The following is a 19,243-nucleotide window of genomic DNA, read 5'->3' as shown; positions in this document are numbered from 1 at the left end:
ATGAAAACGATGATGCTCGCATTAATTGGACGAGCAGGCGATTTTATGGCTCACCAGTAAAAAATAAACGCCCCGGGAAAGTTGGTGTTTGTAGTGCAAGCGGTGGGAAAGTGGCCGGGGGGGCTGGGGGCGGGACGGCGAAGCAGCGGGGCTGGCAAAAGGCAGGTTGTGCTCTTGTTACTTTAGGGGTTTCTGTTGTTTGTGTTTCCAGATCATTCACTTGAAGACGCCAGAGGACGATTTCTGGAAGGTAAGAAAGCCTTTTCCCCCCTGTGATTGTATCATTTGGGCTACACACTGTGCAGCTACCCGGGTGTTTGCCCGCAGTGCCAGCACGCTCTGTGTCTCACGTCTGTGTCCCAGGGAAGAGAAAAACGGGAGAGTGCCGAGCTGTTGCTGGCCACAGAGTGGATACTGGGAAGCAACAACATTTTTTAGCAAACAAGTAAACTGCTTTTATACACCAAGATGCTTGTTAGAGCTGATGAGTTCCTCCCTTCCAAAAAAAAAAAATACCCTTCCTTTCCTTCATCATGACATAGCTTAGGAGAACAGGAGATGAAGAGTATGATGAAAAAGTTTCTGTTGCAGCTGTTTTCTACATGTGGAAGTAATATGTCTAACTTAACATATAGGTTGTTTCTAGCAGAGACGTTAATACTGATTTCGGTATGAAATGGAAAAAAATATATCCTTGCACCTTCTAATTGCAGCTTTCACAAATGTGTTGTTATGTTACTTTGTGGCACGATTCTTGTCTGAAGTGAAATAAAATTTCTCTAACTACCTCTGAAAATAAACTGTCCGGCCACCAGAACTTTTCTTCTTCCCACAGGCTTAACAAAGTGAAAGCAGGAGATTGTGGGGGGGAGGCAGGGGTGGAAGAGATATGTGATCATAAAATTTGGCAGAGCAAGTGATTGGTGAGGGGAGTGGTGGCATAGTTTGTCAGCGTTGCAGTTACAAGCAAAATGTGCTGTTCAAGTAAATGCAAATTCAAGTAATTTCAAATGAAAACTATAAAAAAATGCTTTTTTTTTTTTTCCTTATGAAGAACAGCATCTTTCACTTGGTTGTCATTATTTTGTCACTCTCTTGTCCAGGAATCAAAAATACAAACACAGAGTAATCGTGCTTATGCTGAGGAGTTACTATAGAAATCTGTACAGCATGCTCAGTTCTGAGAGCGTTCCTCTTCCCCCCCAATTAAATGAGTCCCTGCCAACAGCAAGTGTGTTGATAGACTGATCTAAAGGAATTGGGCATGATGCCAACTCAAGCAATTTAAATGACGTGGTTAATAGTGCCTGCACTGTCCTTATCATACAGTAGTTGTCTTTAATAAACTTGGTGAACTTCCAAGTGATAATTGTGGATGACAAATTAACTTGAGTCCTAGCTTTCCTGTTCAGATGAACTTCGTTTTGCTCTCTTTGATAAATATTAAATGCTAATTCCAGATGAACTACAGGAATTTGAAAAAATATATCTCTCTCCTCTAAATGTGTGATTTCTTTCAGGCAAATAAGAGCCGATTGGATTATCTGAAAGAATTTCTAATGCTTAAGTGTTCCCATGTATTCTACTGCTAGCAGTGTAATTTTTTTCTGTAGTAATAAATTCACGTCTGACACTGCATGCTTCAAATGAATACTTAATCAAATGCTTAAAAAGAGGAAATAATTTTGCATAAACTTGGTAAGCCAGTATAATATGTCTTACAAATTAAACCACTGTAAGTCCTGTAAAGCATTTTGTATGGAAGTTAAAATGATTGTTCCATCAATGTCACTCTGAAGTAAATAACCTTTACAAAGCAGCTAATACTATTTCAGAAGTATATACACTGGCAAACAGTGTACTGTTCCACAGTGGGAGTTTTAAAGTTTTTGAGTACCTCTAGTACCACACTGACTTTCCTTTTGTAGTATTAAAAGATTATAACATAATATGAAACTATGGAAGAGGCAGAGTAGTACAATTGAGAGTCTTAACTTCACATTGAATGTATGATTGCTTAGAGTATGATTTTTATTTTTGAGATCCTAAAAATATCTTTACTAGATCTCATCTTCCTGATTTCCACACTTGCTAGATCTTGCCAAAAGCTGTAGAAATGGCAACGTTCTCGGCAGCTGCTAAGAACTTGCTGAAGTGCTTAGTAATAATAATGTGTTTCATGTCTTGTGGCTGTGATTGAAATACAGTGCTGTGTGCTTAACTGATATTTGGGAACACTCTTTTTAATGGCCAAGACTGTTTTTGAAAATTAATACATGAATGCAGATTGTCTAATGTCACAGGTTTGATTTCTTGTGGCTTTGTTTGCAAAATTAATTTCTTTGAGACTACTGAAAGCTAACTTAATTCTACCTGTGTCCTAAAAGTAACAACAGATAAGTAGTAAAAGCCAATTACTTTCCTAAAAGCCTTGTACAAATGAAGAAGTCTGACAGATGGGTTGGTTTTTTTTTTTGTACTTCCAAGCATATTATAGCCTCAATGAAAGTATTTAAGTGTTAGCTTTTGTAACAGACCTAAGCTGAGATATTGAAATGTTATCAGAGAATGGGGTGAAGAAGGGAATATGCCTTTATGTATATATTCACTACATATTAGATAGGTTCATTTCTGTCATTCTTTGTCAGTATGGATCTGCCCTCTTCATTAATACTGATTATTGGTTGGTTCCAAGTAAGATTTGGAAAGATATCTTATGATGTGAAAACACAGTGTTTCTAGAAACACTTTTTGATAGTTGATATGTCTCCTTGGATGTTCTGAAATTTTGGTTGTGTCTTTCTGATACATAATATGTGAAGTTAAAAGTGATAAGCCAAATAGTTGTTAAGCCTTGTAATTTATGAGTTTTTTCCCTGCAGCCCTTCTCAAACCCGATAGCCCTTTCAGTTTCACAGTTGGCCCCATGTTCCACTTTTCTTCTTGCTTTGAAGGCTGGGTGGAAAGCTCGTTAGGGTTTGCAGTTGCACTGCTGCATGCGGGGCTGGGTGGCTGTAGTTTAAACCATATGGGTGCTACTCTTCAAGAACTGCTGCCACCATTCCCAATTCCTCTTTCTTATTAAAGCCAGTGCTTAGGATCTCTTCATTCGCAGTGTATCACATTAGAAACCACATGCTAAGCATCATATAGTTGCATAATGATATTTTGAAAGATAAGGCCTTGAAGACCTGGGGGTTTTTTTATTGGTGAAAACTGGTCACGTTAAACACACAGAAAAAGTGTTCAGACTCAGAAAGATTTACAGATATAGTGTGTCTGATTAATATCTTTTGAAAATATTGTTCTCTTTTATCCTCCATTTCTTGCTATGTTCATCACTTAAGACGTGAAAATGCTAGCATGCGTAGTAAGTAGTCTTATTACAGTGAAGAATGCCACAGAAATTTTTGCAGTAATTTTTGGTAAAGCAGTGATCTGTGTTTGCAGAATGGACTAGCCCTTGTCTTTTAAGCTCCACAGGGCAGGAAATTGTCTTCGAGGTATTTTCTGTAAAGTGCCTGGTATGTCTGTGAGTGCCAAGAAATGATAAATAATAGCAAACAGTAGTCGACGAATTATTTGATTTTTTTTTTTTTTTGGTATTATTTTGGAATTTGCCTATAGGGTACTTTCTAGCAAAAAGAAAAATGCCAGAGTAGCTTCCAGCTGGGGCAAGATGTGCCCTGATGGTGAGAGAAGCTTTTAATCGAAATAGAACACACATTTAATTGATAGTGTCTTCTATGAAGCTGTCGGGCCAAAACGTCAACTGGCGTAAATCAGTGTATATCCACTGAAGTCTGTAGAGACTTGGCTGACTTGCACCAGATGATACGAGTGTCCTTTTTGGCTCTAACAATTTTCCTTTAATCTTCATGCCACTTAAACTTTTCTATGATCTGCCCGCATTCCAGAAGTGTGGAACGAAGATGGGATAACGTTTCTTTACTTTCCTCCTCCTTTAAGCCTTTGGTGGCTTTTCTTTTGTGTTATCATGTATGGCTTATTAGTTATATATGCTCTAGTCTCTCCTTCAGGCCTGTGAGGATAACTGCCCTCCTCAAAGTCGCACCTGAAAAGGAGTATCATTTTATTCTGAAACACTCCAGTCTTTTCTAGCTTGCCAGATGCAGGTGTATTGTAAATAGCTTCTTGATCGTACTGATTTTGTAATCAGAGGTTCCTAAATACTGTTGTTAGTAACTCTCTTACCAGTAATTTATGCCATGTGAAGAAGTTTAGAAACATTGCCCCCCGCCCTCCCCATCTATTTCCCAGAATAATTTTATTGTGGCTGCCATGCATCTTTATGTTTTAGTTACTAAACTGCATCATCTGTATGAAGTAATTGAAAATGCTGGTTGTGAACATCTTGTGTGGTGGGAAGACTCAAATGATATTTGGGCAGTAAAGATGAGAAATTATTCTTCTTTATCTTCCAAGACTCTAATAAATATTTTTGAAGGCAGTATTGGTAAACTAGTTCTTATTAGACACAGGAAACCTGCTTATTTTCCAAAGTTCAAGCTAAATCTTGCTCTTTCCTGTTGAAGTATAATGCCATTTTTAGAATTTCAGCATAAATATTTTTTACAAAATTTGCTTTTTTAAGTAATGCGGAAAAATAGTGAAGTTAGGTGATTGCCCAAAAATGACAGTTTTGAAGAAATATAGCATGCATACAAGTATGTGTCTGTATTCAGATTTGGAAGCAGCAGAGCAATCATAAATACTAACACACACAGCAGCTATGAGGAGAACATGATTAACTGCCTAATCATACATTTTTCCTCACACATCTTCTCACCCTATGCCCATTTTTTTCCTGAGTTTTTTAAACTAATAATATCTTTAGTAGGAAAAAAGCAATAAGATGAAAATATTGTGCCTGGATGCTGCACTGCAGAAGGTCACTTAGAAACGTCTGCAGAACCTGATAAAGAGTGGATTCTGCAAGTGGAAATGAGCATACTCCATTTCCTTTGAACTGACTAGAAAGTTACTTTCCTCTTTCTAGCTTGCCAGTTCTTCCAGAGCTATAAAGGACCATAGTAACTAAACCTTTCACCAACATTTTATTAAAGCAGGAAATATATGTAATTACAACATTTCAAGTAACTCAATAAAGATATGTAGAAAACCAATAATGTATGCAACAATTTTAGTTCTTACAGGCACTCAGATGTCGATTTCCTTTTCGTTTGTAGTTAGGAAAAACTTCAGATAGAAATTGGGTTGCAAAAGGGCAAGAGTTGATGCCAAAAACAGAGCACATCTGAGAGCCCGTCTTGATTTTATTTTCTATCAGTGATACATTATTTGCAGAAAGTGAAAATATTCTAAGAGAACTCTAAACTTGACTGTAAGGCTCTAAGAGACATTTAAAAAAAAATGTATCTCCAATATACTTCCAGCTTGTGCAAGAGACATGTTTTCAGTCTTTTTCTTTGTACCTATTTTATTGTTAGAAACACTTTACAGGTCTTAAAATTAGTCCTAGTGGATGTCAGCTCCAGTTGATTTGTGACAGTTTATAGCAGCTAAGGATCTGATACAATACTGACTTGAAAGCCTGGTCCCATTAATGTAACATTTAGTGAAATCAGATTTCATAGGTAGCATGCTATAGTAAGAAAAATTCTAGATTTTCATCCCAGAATTTCCTAAAAGTACTGATTTATAAGATGCTTTCACAGGAGAGGGAAATCCTATTATTTTACTGATTTTAATGCTTTTCTTAAACTTCTGTATGGTATTTACAAACTCCAGCTAGTGATGAAGAATCAAATCCCATTATACTTGCATTGTAGATTGCTACGTCTAATGGTGTTTTTTGGGGGTTGCAAATACTTCACTGGCATTTAATTTATAGCTAAAATAAAATAATATCTCTGTTCACTTCCTTAAGATCGTAACAACTGCAGCTTATGAATTGGAGAATGATTTTTATCAACTATTTTCAAGTAATTTTTAACATTTTAATGAAATTGCATAAGTGTATAAAAGGCCAGAGGTGGTTGTTGGGAAGCCCTTTAGAGAAAGTAGAAAAAGAAAATAAATTTTAAGTGAAGATCAGTTAAGCTAGAAATTATTAGTTTTGCTTGAACTTTGCTCCTAGAGCGAGAAACACCCTCAAAAAAATTTTCTTTTAAAGTTTTTTAAATATTGTAGAACAGTGGAAGAAATAATATATTTTGGATTGCTTTTGTGTGTAGTGAGGATTTTTTTAAGGCTAGATCTCAGAGGATTTTATATTAACTACGTATCACTCCCAACCAGTCTCTAAAACTGCAGGATGCCTACTCATGTAAGGTTTTTGTTTTGAAATCAAACTTCTTTTTGCTTCTGCAGTATAAACAATTTGAGTGATATATTGGTTGCATTACATTAAATAGCAGGACACCCAAAAGTCTAGCAGATCAGGAGTTTTATCCTTCCACCCTTGCTCTGCAATCGTGTTCGTGCAAGTTAAGTGTCTGGTTATATGAATCGGATTGCAGCGAGAGGGAAACACTTGGGACAGTGCAGACAGAAAGCTGTTCGTGTGGGAGTGTTTGCAATATCAGAGCCTTGTACTGTAAGCTGACCCTCATGATTTCAAAAGGAAAGCGCATTAACCTATAAGCTTAAAAAAGTTATCCTTAATTTAAATATGCATCAACAGAACCCTGTAGTCTTCTAAGTGCTCTTCTGCTGTGATCTAGTATGCTGATTTATCTATAATAGAACTTACTAATGAAATAAAAAAAAAACCACAGAAAAAATATATCAGATCAAAGCGATTGTTAGGAATGACACTATTTGATAAGATCATCTACTGAAAATAAAAGGGGAAATGAGATCCGACTGAGGTAAAACCAGGTAAATAGCTTTCAGCTCTGCTTTTGTTATTCAAGAAGAAAGAGAAACAATAGGTGCTGTTTGGAGTCAGGAGCTGCCCTTCTAACCTCTGCTGCTCTTAAAATGCCTGAAGGTTATTGCATGGTTCATGGTGGCTTTTATGCTTGCAGTTCAACTTTTAATTTTCTAACAAAGGCAATGCGGTACCAGCCTGCTGATAAACAGCCTGCAAAACAGAGAAAAATGGAAAAATCCCCTGCGCTTTTTTTCCTCCTTTCCAGTTACAGGCATATTTTTAACAGAAGAAGAGCACTGCCTCCTGTGTTAAGCTGCCAAAGCTGGAGACTGATTTTTTAAAAGTAGGAACATTATTTCTATGAGGATCGATGTGCTTCTGCATTCAACAGACCCAGCCCAAATAATTGATTTGTTGCGTGCTGTTACGGGGAGTGATCTGAACGTCCACAGGGGCTGTATCTATTTCAACAAGATTTTTATTTCTCGCTGGACTGGCAAAATCAAGTTGAGTTAGCCTTTAATCCAGCCTTGTCACTATCAAAACTGCAGCTATCTGGCATGGAAGCATTCCTGCTGAGCATGAGAAGCACCCTTTGTGATCTGTAGAGCTGTGCACAGTCTAAGTAACACAGACAAACCTCATCCAGCATTTTGGCCCTGTCCTCATGTGTGCTGCTTGAATTTGTCAGCGTGATCATTGCCGGTGTTTAGAATATCATGCTTGCTGTGATGCTTTGTACTTGGACACTGGTGCAGTCTGAGGAGAGAAGGGGTCAACTTCTGAAGGTATTGTTTTCCAGCACAACTGAAAGTAATGGAATGTAACAGTTTCAGGAATGTACACCTGTGAGTATATAATAAGAGAGTATCTGTTTGTGTATTTTCACTGCTGACATTCAGATCAAAGGTTCCCTAGGTGTTGTAGTTTGAAAAAGGGAAAGGGGCCACATGTCTTACCAACTCTGACCTGTCGTCTTGCTTGTTGTTTGCAAGTTTTCACTAGAAAATCAGTCATGAGTCTGCTTCAATGAGGTGGCTTACTTTCAGGGGTTCACTTAGTGCATGTGGATATTCAGTTCAAAAAGTGGCAGATTTCAGTGATTAGAAGAAATAGTATGAGCAAGTGCTGTTGCTTAAACATCAAAACTGATGGCAGATCTTGCATTGGATGGCACTGCATTGGTGTCACGAGCACTCAAAAAAACATTGTGTTTTTGAGGCAGTGTGCATTACTCGTGAATGACTGATGTCAGGAAGGCTGGTAAGTAAACTGAGAATCATCTTCAAGCCTTCACAAACACATACCAGCTTAAGCGTATTTGATCACATACATGCTAGTTAAAAGAAAAAAAGGTGAGCAGGAGTCCTATCTCTTGCCTTCCAGCTTGCTCAGAGCTAAGGGAAATGTATCCCAAATGGAGGAATATACCCCAGCCCCTAGAAGTTGTGTTAGTTTCATCTCTTTCAGCCTACTTATTAAATACCATTTCTTTACAAACAAGGGCAAATGAAAAAGATGATTACACCTGGGAGAAACAAGGACACCTGTTAAATCTTCATCTACTGTTAAGCACTGTTTTTGACAAAAATATTTAGATTAAATTTTAGATATGCAGAATAAATAAAAATACACTTCCTTCTTTTTATGTAGGTTATGTGGGATTTGTGTCATACTAATATATGCTGTTACATCTGGCAGTGAGTTTCATCTTCTGAGAGTGAGAGACCTAACTTGCTTAGATCAGAAATACTAGCTTTTTTATTTATTAGGATTGAGAGAGAATTTTACTGTCCAGTTTTTGCTTGTCACCATGACATGTCCAGCTTGATTTCTGTATAACAGAAGTGTTTTAGATGAGAGTCAAAACTACCCTCACCAGAGTCTTAAATGTTTTTCTGCTTCTGTTGCATTAACATTTCGGTCATGATAGGCTTCTTGGCAGCTTATGATGTAATTTATCATGTTGCTTCAGTGCTGGGGTTTTGTCAGCAACACGGAATTTCAGGAAGAATTTTCCATTGGCTCAACAAAGCCAGCAGCACCACTGTGAGAATTTTGCATGGAAATCTGTGTGTAGACATGGCCTAAGGGAAACTACTCATGTGTCTGATTTTGGGGCACGTTTGGTAAGAAGTAGTAAGCCAGCAGAGTTGGGTAACTGTGGTCATCAAGAGCTTTGCTTGCTGTCTATGCTCAATGTGCGTAAGACCTCTGGCAATCTTTTCTCAACATGTTGTGGAAAGTTAGTAGTGCTTTGATAATACACATTTTTCTCTTTCCCTGAGGGCTCTGCAGCTCCAGTTTTCTCTGGATGAATTCATGGGGCACATTGTTTGCTTACTGTACTTAGGCCTGGGAAATCAGTATTTTATTAGGCGATACAGACTGTTGTTCGGACAGTTTGATTTAACATATTCTTCCTGAGATACAGTCAGATGGAGTCCTCATTTTGTTTTACCCAGATTTATTCCACAGAAAAATCGCAAGCTGGGTATAATTTGCAAATGTTTGCTTTAGTTGCACAGTTTTCACAGTGTGTTCTCCCAGTTGAAGGGTGGGGAAAATATGCAGTAAGGCCTGTGACACCATTTCACACAACCCTCGGCCACATGGTTTTATTTTATTTTTGCTTTCTGTTGGCAGGCATTAAAGGGGGTGTTAATTTGTGGCCTGATAATTTTGCTTAGAAGGTCTATTCAGCCACCAACACAAAAAAGGGTTACCAGCCTTGCTGTTGCCTATGCAGCTATGGTGCAACAGCAGCACATGCTGCTACGATCACGAGGCTGGACTATTGTAATTTCTTCCCTGTAAAGCCTTCAGTCCTGCTTGTCCTTTGCTTGCCCACTGCTTCTTTGGAAAGCAGCATTGTGGTTGCTTGTCAGCCAGTAGTACTGTGTGGTCGCTGTGCTAGCTCTTTGTCTTTGGGGGTTGGCAAACTATGAAACAATGACGTCAAGATGCTGCTGCTATATATATTTCAAAGCTACATGGTAGGACCTAGTTACCTTAAAGACTGCTTCCTGGAGCTTCAGTCTGTAGGATATTTGTCTTCAGATGCTAACCCGTTTAATTTTCCCATTGTTACATCGACTACAAGCAGGGGTTGTGAAATGTTTCCCTGCTGGACCCTGCCCCAGCCCTTACGGTTTACTTCTAGTCCATCTTCAGTCATTTGGGCACAGAGACATTGTTCCAAAAGGTGCAGGTCCACAACAACTTAAGCTCTGGAAGTGGTGTAAAAGTGCAGCTTGGCTCATGCCAACATGAAACTTTTTTCCTAGTACTGCAGTTATTACACATATTCCTAAGCAGGAAAGCCTCTTCATTGTTTGATCACATGTCTGTACACATGAGAGAGCAAGACAAAAGCTGGGGACATTTAAACATCCTCGTTAAAGGGCCCGTGTTTAGTTGTAAATGTTATCAAAATATTTGTGGTTGCCAATGACTGAGAGCAGGTCTGTATTATCCTATTAGTTTTCTTCACATTTGGAGATAATATATCAGCAAAACAATTTCCAAATTAGGAAACTATACCACTTTAGTTTAAGCCCAAGAAACAAGGGTGCAATCTGTCCTCTATGCTTCTGGAATTCCTCCTTTCTGCGAAAGACTTGGCAATACCATAGCAGGCATTTTTGGCTAAAGCAAGGAGTCTATTTGCGGTATTTACGTAAATATTTTTTTTTCTGGAGGAAATGCCACTTACTCTACTTAATACTTCAGGTGATCAGCCGGTGGGAGAAAATGAGTTTGTTGCTGTTTAGCTTGCTAAAGAAGATAAACACTGTCTGCTTATGTTTTTGCCTTTTAAATATCAGAAATCTTTACATTCCCTGTTTGTGGATTTTTTTTTTCCAAGAACAAGGCTAATGAACTTAAGTAGAAACTGTCTCAGTCTGGAATTGGGAATGATAAATTTATTTTCTTATTTTGGGCACCAGCTGAAGTGTTGGAAAAAATCAAAACCCAAACCCCTGACTGTACGACATGCATAACTTTAAAAAAACAACAACAAATGTCTGATTGAAATACCTTGCCCTGCCAATTGCTTAAGTTTTTGTCTCTTGATGTGTGTGATGTTAAGCCAGCAAAAAACAGCTAGTCGGGAGTGCTCAAGGAGAAAAAAAACAAAAACACAGGAGGGGAAATGGTGGATTTCTAATACAAAAATAAACACAGCGATAAGCATAATGCCTTCCATAATCAGAATAATGTTAAAATGGGTTTGGTTTAAGTTTCATTCACAGAAAGGCTTTGTTGTGTCTCAGTGATTCATAGGATAAAGTGATTTTTATGTCTTTTTCACTTATATTTAAGTGGAATTTCTCTCAGATGATAAACAAAGTAACACACACTCAAAGACTCTTCCTGCCTCATTTAAACACCCCACCTTATCAAAACTCCATTTCCATGAGTGATGGATCTTGGCTCTGGATGGGAGAATAAAGTATTCAATTACCTTATTTTCATGTGCTAATGAAGCAGAATGTGGCTTTAGGGGGTTTCTTTTCAGCAAGGTAGCCTGTTTGGTTATGCACATGCCGCCTTCTTATGTTTCCTTCCATGTCTCTGTCTACACCAAGCAGTGGTTTTAATGGGCAAGTGGCTAATCCGTCTGCTTGACAGCAAGCCTTGGCCTTCTTCAGCCCAGCAGGAGCAGCCCAGGCCTGTAATTAGCAGAGCCGTCAAGCCAACTGTTTGACTCGAAATTATTTCTTTTGGCACCTCTTGCAACAACTTGATATGTTGAAAATCCATGAAGTGGTTTTTTCCCCTCAATTTTCTTTGCATCACGGAGTGCTGATGCGAGCTCTGAGCCCCTCAGCCTGAGTGGCAGCAGGTTTGTACTCTTGATTACTCTGGCTGTCCTCAAAATGGGAAATGTACACTTTAAATGTTTGCTCTCATTTGTTAACTGAGCTGAAAAAAGCAGGTGCATTTATGACTGAGGGTCAAATGGTAAAGGGAAGCATTTTTTATAGCAATGTCATGCTGCTGATGATGCAGGAGAGGTGTGAGTTCAGTCCTGGCATCCTCAGCTTTACTTCCATGAGAGGTACTGGTTTAATGTGTACGATCATTCCTACACTTAAATCTAAGCTTTTACTTAGTGCTTCTCTGAAACAGGACGTAAGTGTTCAGTGTTTTACATGGTAGCTCCTTAACCTCAGTTGCACATCCTTTTAGCACTGTATAATGAAAATTAACACATCGTGGGGGTTTTCCTAGCAACTGTATGCTAGGAATTACTGTGTCAGCTTCACCACAATAGATGATGGAGGGAAATAACCATCCAGGAGTTACTCATTGCCAGTTATGAAGTTGAGGAATTGGAAAAAAGGCAACAAATTTCCCTTTTTTCCTTCCCCTGAAGAATGAAATGAAAGGGCTTTACAAAGTACATTAAAGCATTGGATTTTTTATTTCTTTTTTGAGACTTCTAAAGAAAGGGGAGAGTGACTTAAATGGCTGTGGTAGGTGTAAGAATAGTCACCTTCAGTTTTCCTGTAAAGCATTAACGTGGGGAGCAGGAGACTTCTACTATAATGTAAGCTACACTTTTTTTCATGCTAAATTCATAAATTCTGTTCCTAGGAATTATTCAGCAGCATAATGAATCTCTGCTCCCACTAACTGATCATAACTAGTAAGTAAAAATAGACACTCGCTGAGTAGTAGCACAGGTTTTTTAAGGTGCACTGTGCTGCAGGGCAACCTGGATTTCCCTGAAGGAAATGCATACAAAACCAAAAATATAAACCTTTGGATATTCTTTTGGTTCAGTCTTCCACAGAAGTACTAAAGTAAATGTAGTGATAAAGTCCCACCATGAGTTTAAAAAGGTGAAAAAAACCAAGAGGCAAGCGATAATAGTCCTCAGCTCTTAACCTGGAGGAGACTGGAGCTTTAAAAAATTGGTATTGGGAGTTGTGTTTGTTTAGGCAGAGAGATATCAAGAAGCAGCTGTGATCAGTGAGATTACCTGGCTGGTGGTTTGAAGATATGTATGTTAGGCAGCTGGGGGAAGATAACTTGAGAAGTATACAAGAAAATGATGTGAGTTTATAACTTCCATCGTGACTGAATTGCGTGTCAAGCAAGATTTGATTGATGTTACTGGCTCCTCTTCATGGAAATGAGGCCAATGCGGTGTTCTGCTGCAGTCATTGAATACAGTTTTCATACAAACACCCTGCCTGAACTGCTCCCAGGAAATTCAGCTCAAAGGAAATTCTGGCATATTTTCCTCTCCTGCAGCTTTCCTCCACTTATAGGGGAGGATTTCCCTGCCTTTCCTGTATCCTTAGCTATAGGATCTTGGCTATCCTACCTCCAAGTGGAGGAAAAATAAGGTGATAAGGTGTGGTTCATAGTGTCATAGAATTGTAGAATCATAGAATAGTTAGGGTTGGAAGGGACCTTAAAAATCATCTAGTTCCACCCCCTGCCATGGGCAGGGACATCCCACTAGATCAGGTTATCCAAGGCCCCATCCAACTTGGCCTTAAACACCTCCAGGGATGGGGCAGCCACAACTTCCCTTGGCAATCTGTTCCAGTGTCTAACCACTCTCACGGTGAAGAAATTCTTCAACCACATCTGCCAGTTCCCTCAGGACTCTGGGATGCCTCTCATCAGGTCCCGTATGTTCAGGTGTCTCAGGTGGTCACGAACCTGATCCTCCTCTATAGTAGGAGGGGGTTTATGCCCCTGGTCACCATCTTGCTGTCCCATGACCCAGGAGGGGTGAGGAGAGCAGTTATCGGTGAAGACTGAGGCAAAAAAGTTAAGTGCCTCAGCCTTCTCCTCGTCTCTTGATACGTGATCACCATTCCCAACCATCAGTGGGGGTACATTCTCTTTGACCTTCCTCTTTTGATTGACATACTTGTGGAAGCCCTTCTTGAAAGTCTTTACTTCCCTTGCCAAGTTTAGCTCCAGTGCTGCGCCTTGGCCTTCCTGACTTCATCCCTACATAACTGGGCAGCGTCCCTATAAACGTTGCAGGTTACCTGTCCCTGCTTGCACTGCCTGTGTAGTTCCCTCTTCTTTAGTTTAACCAGCAGGTCTGGACTCAGACACGCTGGTCTCTTCCCTTCCCTGCCCTTCCCTTCCCTGTCTGATTTTCTACATACGGAGACTGAGCGCTCTTGCGCTTTATAGAAAGCATCCTTGAATATTTTCCAGCTCTGTTCTGCTCCCTTGTCTCAGAGGACCATGTCCCAGGGGGTCCTACTGAGTAATTCCCTGAAGAGCTGGAAGTCTGCTTTCCTGAAATTAGTGTCCTGACTATACTCCTTACCTGTCCCATACCCCTCTGGACCTTGAACTCCACCAGTGCATGATCACTGCAGCCCAGGCTGCCTCCGATCCTAATGTCACTGATGAGTTTGCTTCTATTGGTGACCAAAAGGTCTCTATCAGCTGGACTAAGAAGTTATCTTCAAGGCACTCCAGGAGTCTCCTGGATTGCCTACAGCTTGCCGTGCTACTTTTCCAGCCTATGTCAGGGTGGTTGAAGTCCCCAAGTAGGATGAGAGCTTGTGAGCGTGAAGCCTTATGTAGCTGGAGGAAGAAGACATCATCAGTTGGTTCTCCTTGATCAGGTGGCCTGTAGTATACACCAACCACAAGGTTCCTGTTGGTTCTTCTGTCCTTAATTTTGACCCACAAGCTTTCAACCTGGCTGGAGCTCTGCAGAACACCATGATCCAAGTCACAGCAGCTCTTTTATCCCTTAAATTTGGGAAAATAGTCCTGTGCTTTTTAGCTAAAGTTGGGTAAAAGAGAATTTTGTGACTAATTTTTTGTTTGCCAAAATGTGCTGTTCTGGAAAGCAATTAACTTGGTTGGTTATGAATCCAATTTGTTGTTCTAGTTATGAGTTGGAGAGTTTTCAGTTGAAACATTTTTAAGCTTTTAATTTCTTTACTCGTTCTCAAAGCACAGCATCTCAGAGCATCCCTTCTAAAATAAAACTTACAATTTTAAAAAATACACAGATTTTCTTTGGGAAACCTTGATGAGACATGTTTTGTTTCACATTGCTTAACACTATTTGTTCAAAAACAAAACCAAAACTTTTTCACTGTGCAGGGAAAAAACCCTCCTCCCTTCTTAACTCGTTTTGAAAGAGCTCTCTTTCTCCATGCCCTTTTTGATGACCCTTTCTTGGATCTGAGTAGTAGAGTGTCTGATATCTTAGTGTGGCTTGAAGTTACTAAAAGCAAACTTTTCAGAATTTTGAAGAAAATAAAGGGAAGCAACATAGCAGAATGTCTCCTGACTTGAAAAAGTAAACTTGTTTATACTGCTGCACTCGGCACTGGTCAGCTTGGCAGGAGCAGATGCTTAACATTCATTTGAAGCTCATAGTAAGTAAAAATTAATAGTAAACTACGTACCTATTTTACCGAAGTATTTCTTCTCAGAATAAAAGGACATATGCTACTTCTTTAGTTACATAGGTTTTTAGCTTATTTACCAGATGTTTCTCAGCTGAGAACATTTCACTGAAGTTAATTTTAACTCCTCTCTCACTTTCTGGTCCTCATACATTAGCACCTAGCTGCATCATTTACATTGGAAACATTGCAGGGGTGTTTGTTCCATGAGCATGTTTACTGAACTTTTTAGAAGTTTGCAAACTGTTGTGTCTTTGAAAACTCCTCTCAGAAAAACTATATTTTTCGGCACTTCCCATTTTAGAATGATGATGATGATAGGAAAGAGAAAAAATATTTTATGGTGGTAGAGGTAATATGATCTACATTTTATTTTATATTTATATATTATTTTATATTTAGGAGAAATATTTACAGCAAGATATGTCCTGGGGACTGTGACATAGCTTTGTATATTTAAATATGGATAATTCTAGGCATGAATTTTGTGTGACAAACAGTTATCTTACTCCATCACATCTCACTGTAGAGGTGAAAGCTGTATGGTCATACAGTGTAGCTTTGTACAGCATAACCACTGAATTCAAAGTACTGAATTGCAGTGTTCAGCGCCTAACACTTTGTAAGAGGTTTGTGTGTGTTACTCCTTCAGAGATGCACAGACTAGCAGCCCTCCATCTGCGTGGTTATAGTTAATGTAAAATTTATCTCTCCTAAGAAATATAAAGCAAATGGTCTCAGTAACTGAGCAAAACCAAGAATAACTGAGAGAAGAATACAAAAATAGCAAAAGATCTTTCAAGAGGAAAAGTCTCCCTCCCCAGTGAACTCATTACAAATGAAAGATTAGCATTTAGATCATGCTGCTTCTTGCATATCAATAATCTTATGTAGATATATAGTGCCATTGAATTATATTGTGGCACCACAGGCAAAAAATATATCTTGCGGAAACTGAAAGCATTTGCAGTTAAAACCCCGTACCACTGCATTAAATTCAGCCTGCAAACCCTCATGCCTAAGTAATCATAAAGACACACTTAAGGCTGTGGTGTCTTGGATCTCGCTTCACCGTCTGAGTAATCTTAAGAATGAGAGCAAGGAAAGCCACAACAGTAGCCTGTTCTGGAGGTGACCAGAATATGGTAAATGTCAGAAATCCACATCTGAAATAAGAGGTTGCTCGCTCTTTACCAAACACAGACAAATAATAAAGACTCTTTGATGTGGCTCTAGTGCAGTATCAGCTTTGTCTCTAAAAAGACCTCTGTGCTGCAAACTTGACTTGTGTATAAAAGTCTGTGCTGTCAGGTGGAAGAGCAGATGCAGGCTTATCCTTCCTATGGTCTCCACCCCACACCTGCCTTCTGCACCTGTAGGGTGATCTCTGTTTTGGCTGGCTTGAGTCTCAGCCAGGTAGTCATCATCCCAGCTCAGTCACCTAAAAACTCCAGATAATCCCATTCCATTGCATAAACCATAGCAGCCGTAACAGTGACAAGCAGTTGCACAGCAGCTGCTTACTACAGATAACACAAACTACAGATGGCTAGGGAGACAGGCACCTCAAATGCTGCTGCCCAGAGAGTAGCAGCTCAGGTAGCAAGTGAGGCCTCGCTGTCTCCCTGTGATTCCTAGCACACATGGCAATTTCTTAATCTACAGCACTTCATACTTTTGCTGAATGTATACCCTTTCTTAATATTAGCATTGCCTTTCACCCCACTGCTACTTCTACCCAATCCTGTGTCTGGGGTACATAGCAAGTACCTAAGGGTCCCTCTTTCCTGCTTTCCTCTTGTACAGTCCTCCTTTGCCCAGCCTTTTTTGTCACCATAAAGGAGCTGGTTTTGATATACCTGATCTGGCAGCATAAGACAGGGCTGTGCCTTTCTTTCAGTCTTAATTATGTAAAGATTAGATTTTTACACGTGTTATGTTAATATGGTAAACCTTCCACTTCTGTCTTTTGTAGGCAGTGGGCATGCTAGGAAAATGGTAAAGGACGAAGTGACTAAGAGCCTCTAGTGGGGCAGCTTCACTGCCCTTCTGCTATACCTTTCACACTGCCTTGGCCATTTAAGTAGCTTTGTTTTGGAAAAAAAAGGGGTTAGGTATTCTGCTAGGTAAGAAATGTCCTTCCAGTCATGATAATTAATGTAATTAATCTTCTAGGTGGATCGTAAGTACTTCAGCCATGAAATGGTGTTGGCTGGTTTGAGAAGAAGTGATCCTCAGCTCCTGCATAGGTACCACTTGTGTTAGGGCAGCCAGTCAGGCACCCTTATGAGAGGGTTTTCCTTTCCTTCAAAACTCAGGCTTTCTGTAAAGATGGCAGAAAGTGGAGTTTAGTAATGAAGAACATGCTCAACTTGATTACTGAAAATTAAGGGAGTCCCACGTATTATCATGATGGAATAGCTACTATTGCAACACATGCAACAGCAGGCGTTCTTGGGGTGGCAGCTTGGGGTGCTGCAGGACAAAAGGGTGGCCCTGTGAACTCTGCCAGGTTAGGCACTCTGCTCCCAGACTATATAGTGTAGTCTCTTTATTAACCTCTTATTTCTCAAAATTTACTGCTGACTATTTAGAAGGCCATAAAAAAATATACTACGAGGATTTATTATATATGATTGCAGCTGCCAGAATGAAAAAAAAAAATAATCTTTGTGAAGCTAGTGATAGTGTATTTGGAGGGGAGTGAGTTGCTTTGGGTTTTGATGTTGTGATGTTTACACGCTACCTTACAAAGCTCAGTGCAGCACCCAGCATAAATGAGTAAAAATTCAGCTCTCCAAGAAATGTCTTTGAATGAAGGTTTCTTATAAGTCAGAACTGCAAACTCGAGATATTCTTGGTGCCCAGACCCCCATCGCTCTGCGTCACTGTGAGCAGAGTGACACAGGCGTCTTCCCTGTCAATCATTCAGCAAATAAAAGAGGTAAAACACCAGTGGGGAAGGTGGCCGGGGTGGCTCCTACATTGGCAGGTGGGCAGCAGGTGTGTGACTGCCTGCCCACCCACAGCTGGGCTGTGAGCCGAGGCAGCTACCACAACGGGATGGGCTGAGGGAATTCAGAAGGCAGTCTGTGGATTTGTATTCCCAACTCCTCCTAACCCCGGTGAGGGCTGTGTTAAGGGAAACAGGGCCGTTTATCAAGCCTTAGGTGTCACTTGTCAGCCAAGGAGTTATTTTTCCCACATAGTCCTCAGAGAGCAACACATAATGTAAGGTGAAGGAGGCTGTATCATTTTCCCTTTATTTTAAATAAGACAATTATTATTTGTAAAGGAAGCATTAATCAAACAAAATTCATACCTCCTGGCAAATTAATCTACCCTGTAGTCTTTTAGTTTTGGTTATATGGTTTAATATCTTTGTACACTAAATAATGCTGTATTGCAGGTTCACATCTCAAACTGGTTCGGTCAGTTCTAGATCTGCTGTATAGGCATTTCAGATCACAGCTCACACAGGGACTGTTCCTCCAGGAATCATCCTGGGAATTGCTCCTCCATGCATCAGAAATCTGGCTTTTATCTTACTTTGGTAAGGAATAGAAGAGGAGCTGATAGAAATCGCTCATCACTGTTAGCTCCCATGAAGCAGACATGACCTTGTTTGTTTTGAGCTAGTTTTCAGATGAAGAGAAGGCATTGACATTTCTTTCCCCTCCTTTTAGATTGATGGGTGGAAGCAGTCCTTGGGATTTGGCTATTTTCAAAACAAAATATTTGACCTGAAAGGTAATATTTATAGCAGGCAGCTAATAGAAAACACACTTGCCCTCTCTCTGTCTCTCTGTCTCTTGTGTATGCATGTGTGCACACTCCGGGTTCGCTCCTGGGGCTGACCTCTGCTGCGTGCACTGCAGCTTCATTGACTTCACCTCCTATTCCCTCTTTCAGAGAAATGAATCACTGGGAGCAGCGGGGCTTGGTATGCGGGGAAGCAGGGTGCAGGAAG

The 19,243-nt window shown here is 39.8% G+C and overlaps 1 protein-coding gene across 1 annotated transcript in view; it reads left to right on the top strand.

Moving 5' to 3' along the window:
* The first annotated feature begins 227 nt into the window (after positions 1-227).
* LOC138717584 (PR domain zinc finger protein 1-like) overlaps positions 228-19,243 on the top strand; it is a 99,905-nt gene continuing 80,889 nt past the window's right edge. Inside the window, exon 1 of the mRNA XM_069851111.1 lies at positions 228-250. The gene's annotated coding sequence lies outside the window, so the exon portion shown is untranslated. The remainder of the gene's footprint in view (positions 251-19,243) is intronic.

The sequence above is a fragment of the Phaenicophaeus curvirostris genome, chromosome 2 (genome assembly GCF_032191515.1).
Source record: "Phaenicophaeus curvirostris isolate KB17595 chromosome 2, BPBGC_Pcur_1.0, whole genome shotgun sequence".
NCBI lineage: Eukaryota > Metazoa > Chordata > Aves > Cuculiformes > Cuculidae > Phaenicophaeus > Phaenicophaeus curvirostris.
This window is presented reverse-complemented; position numbering and strand designations above follow the sequence as displayed.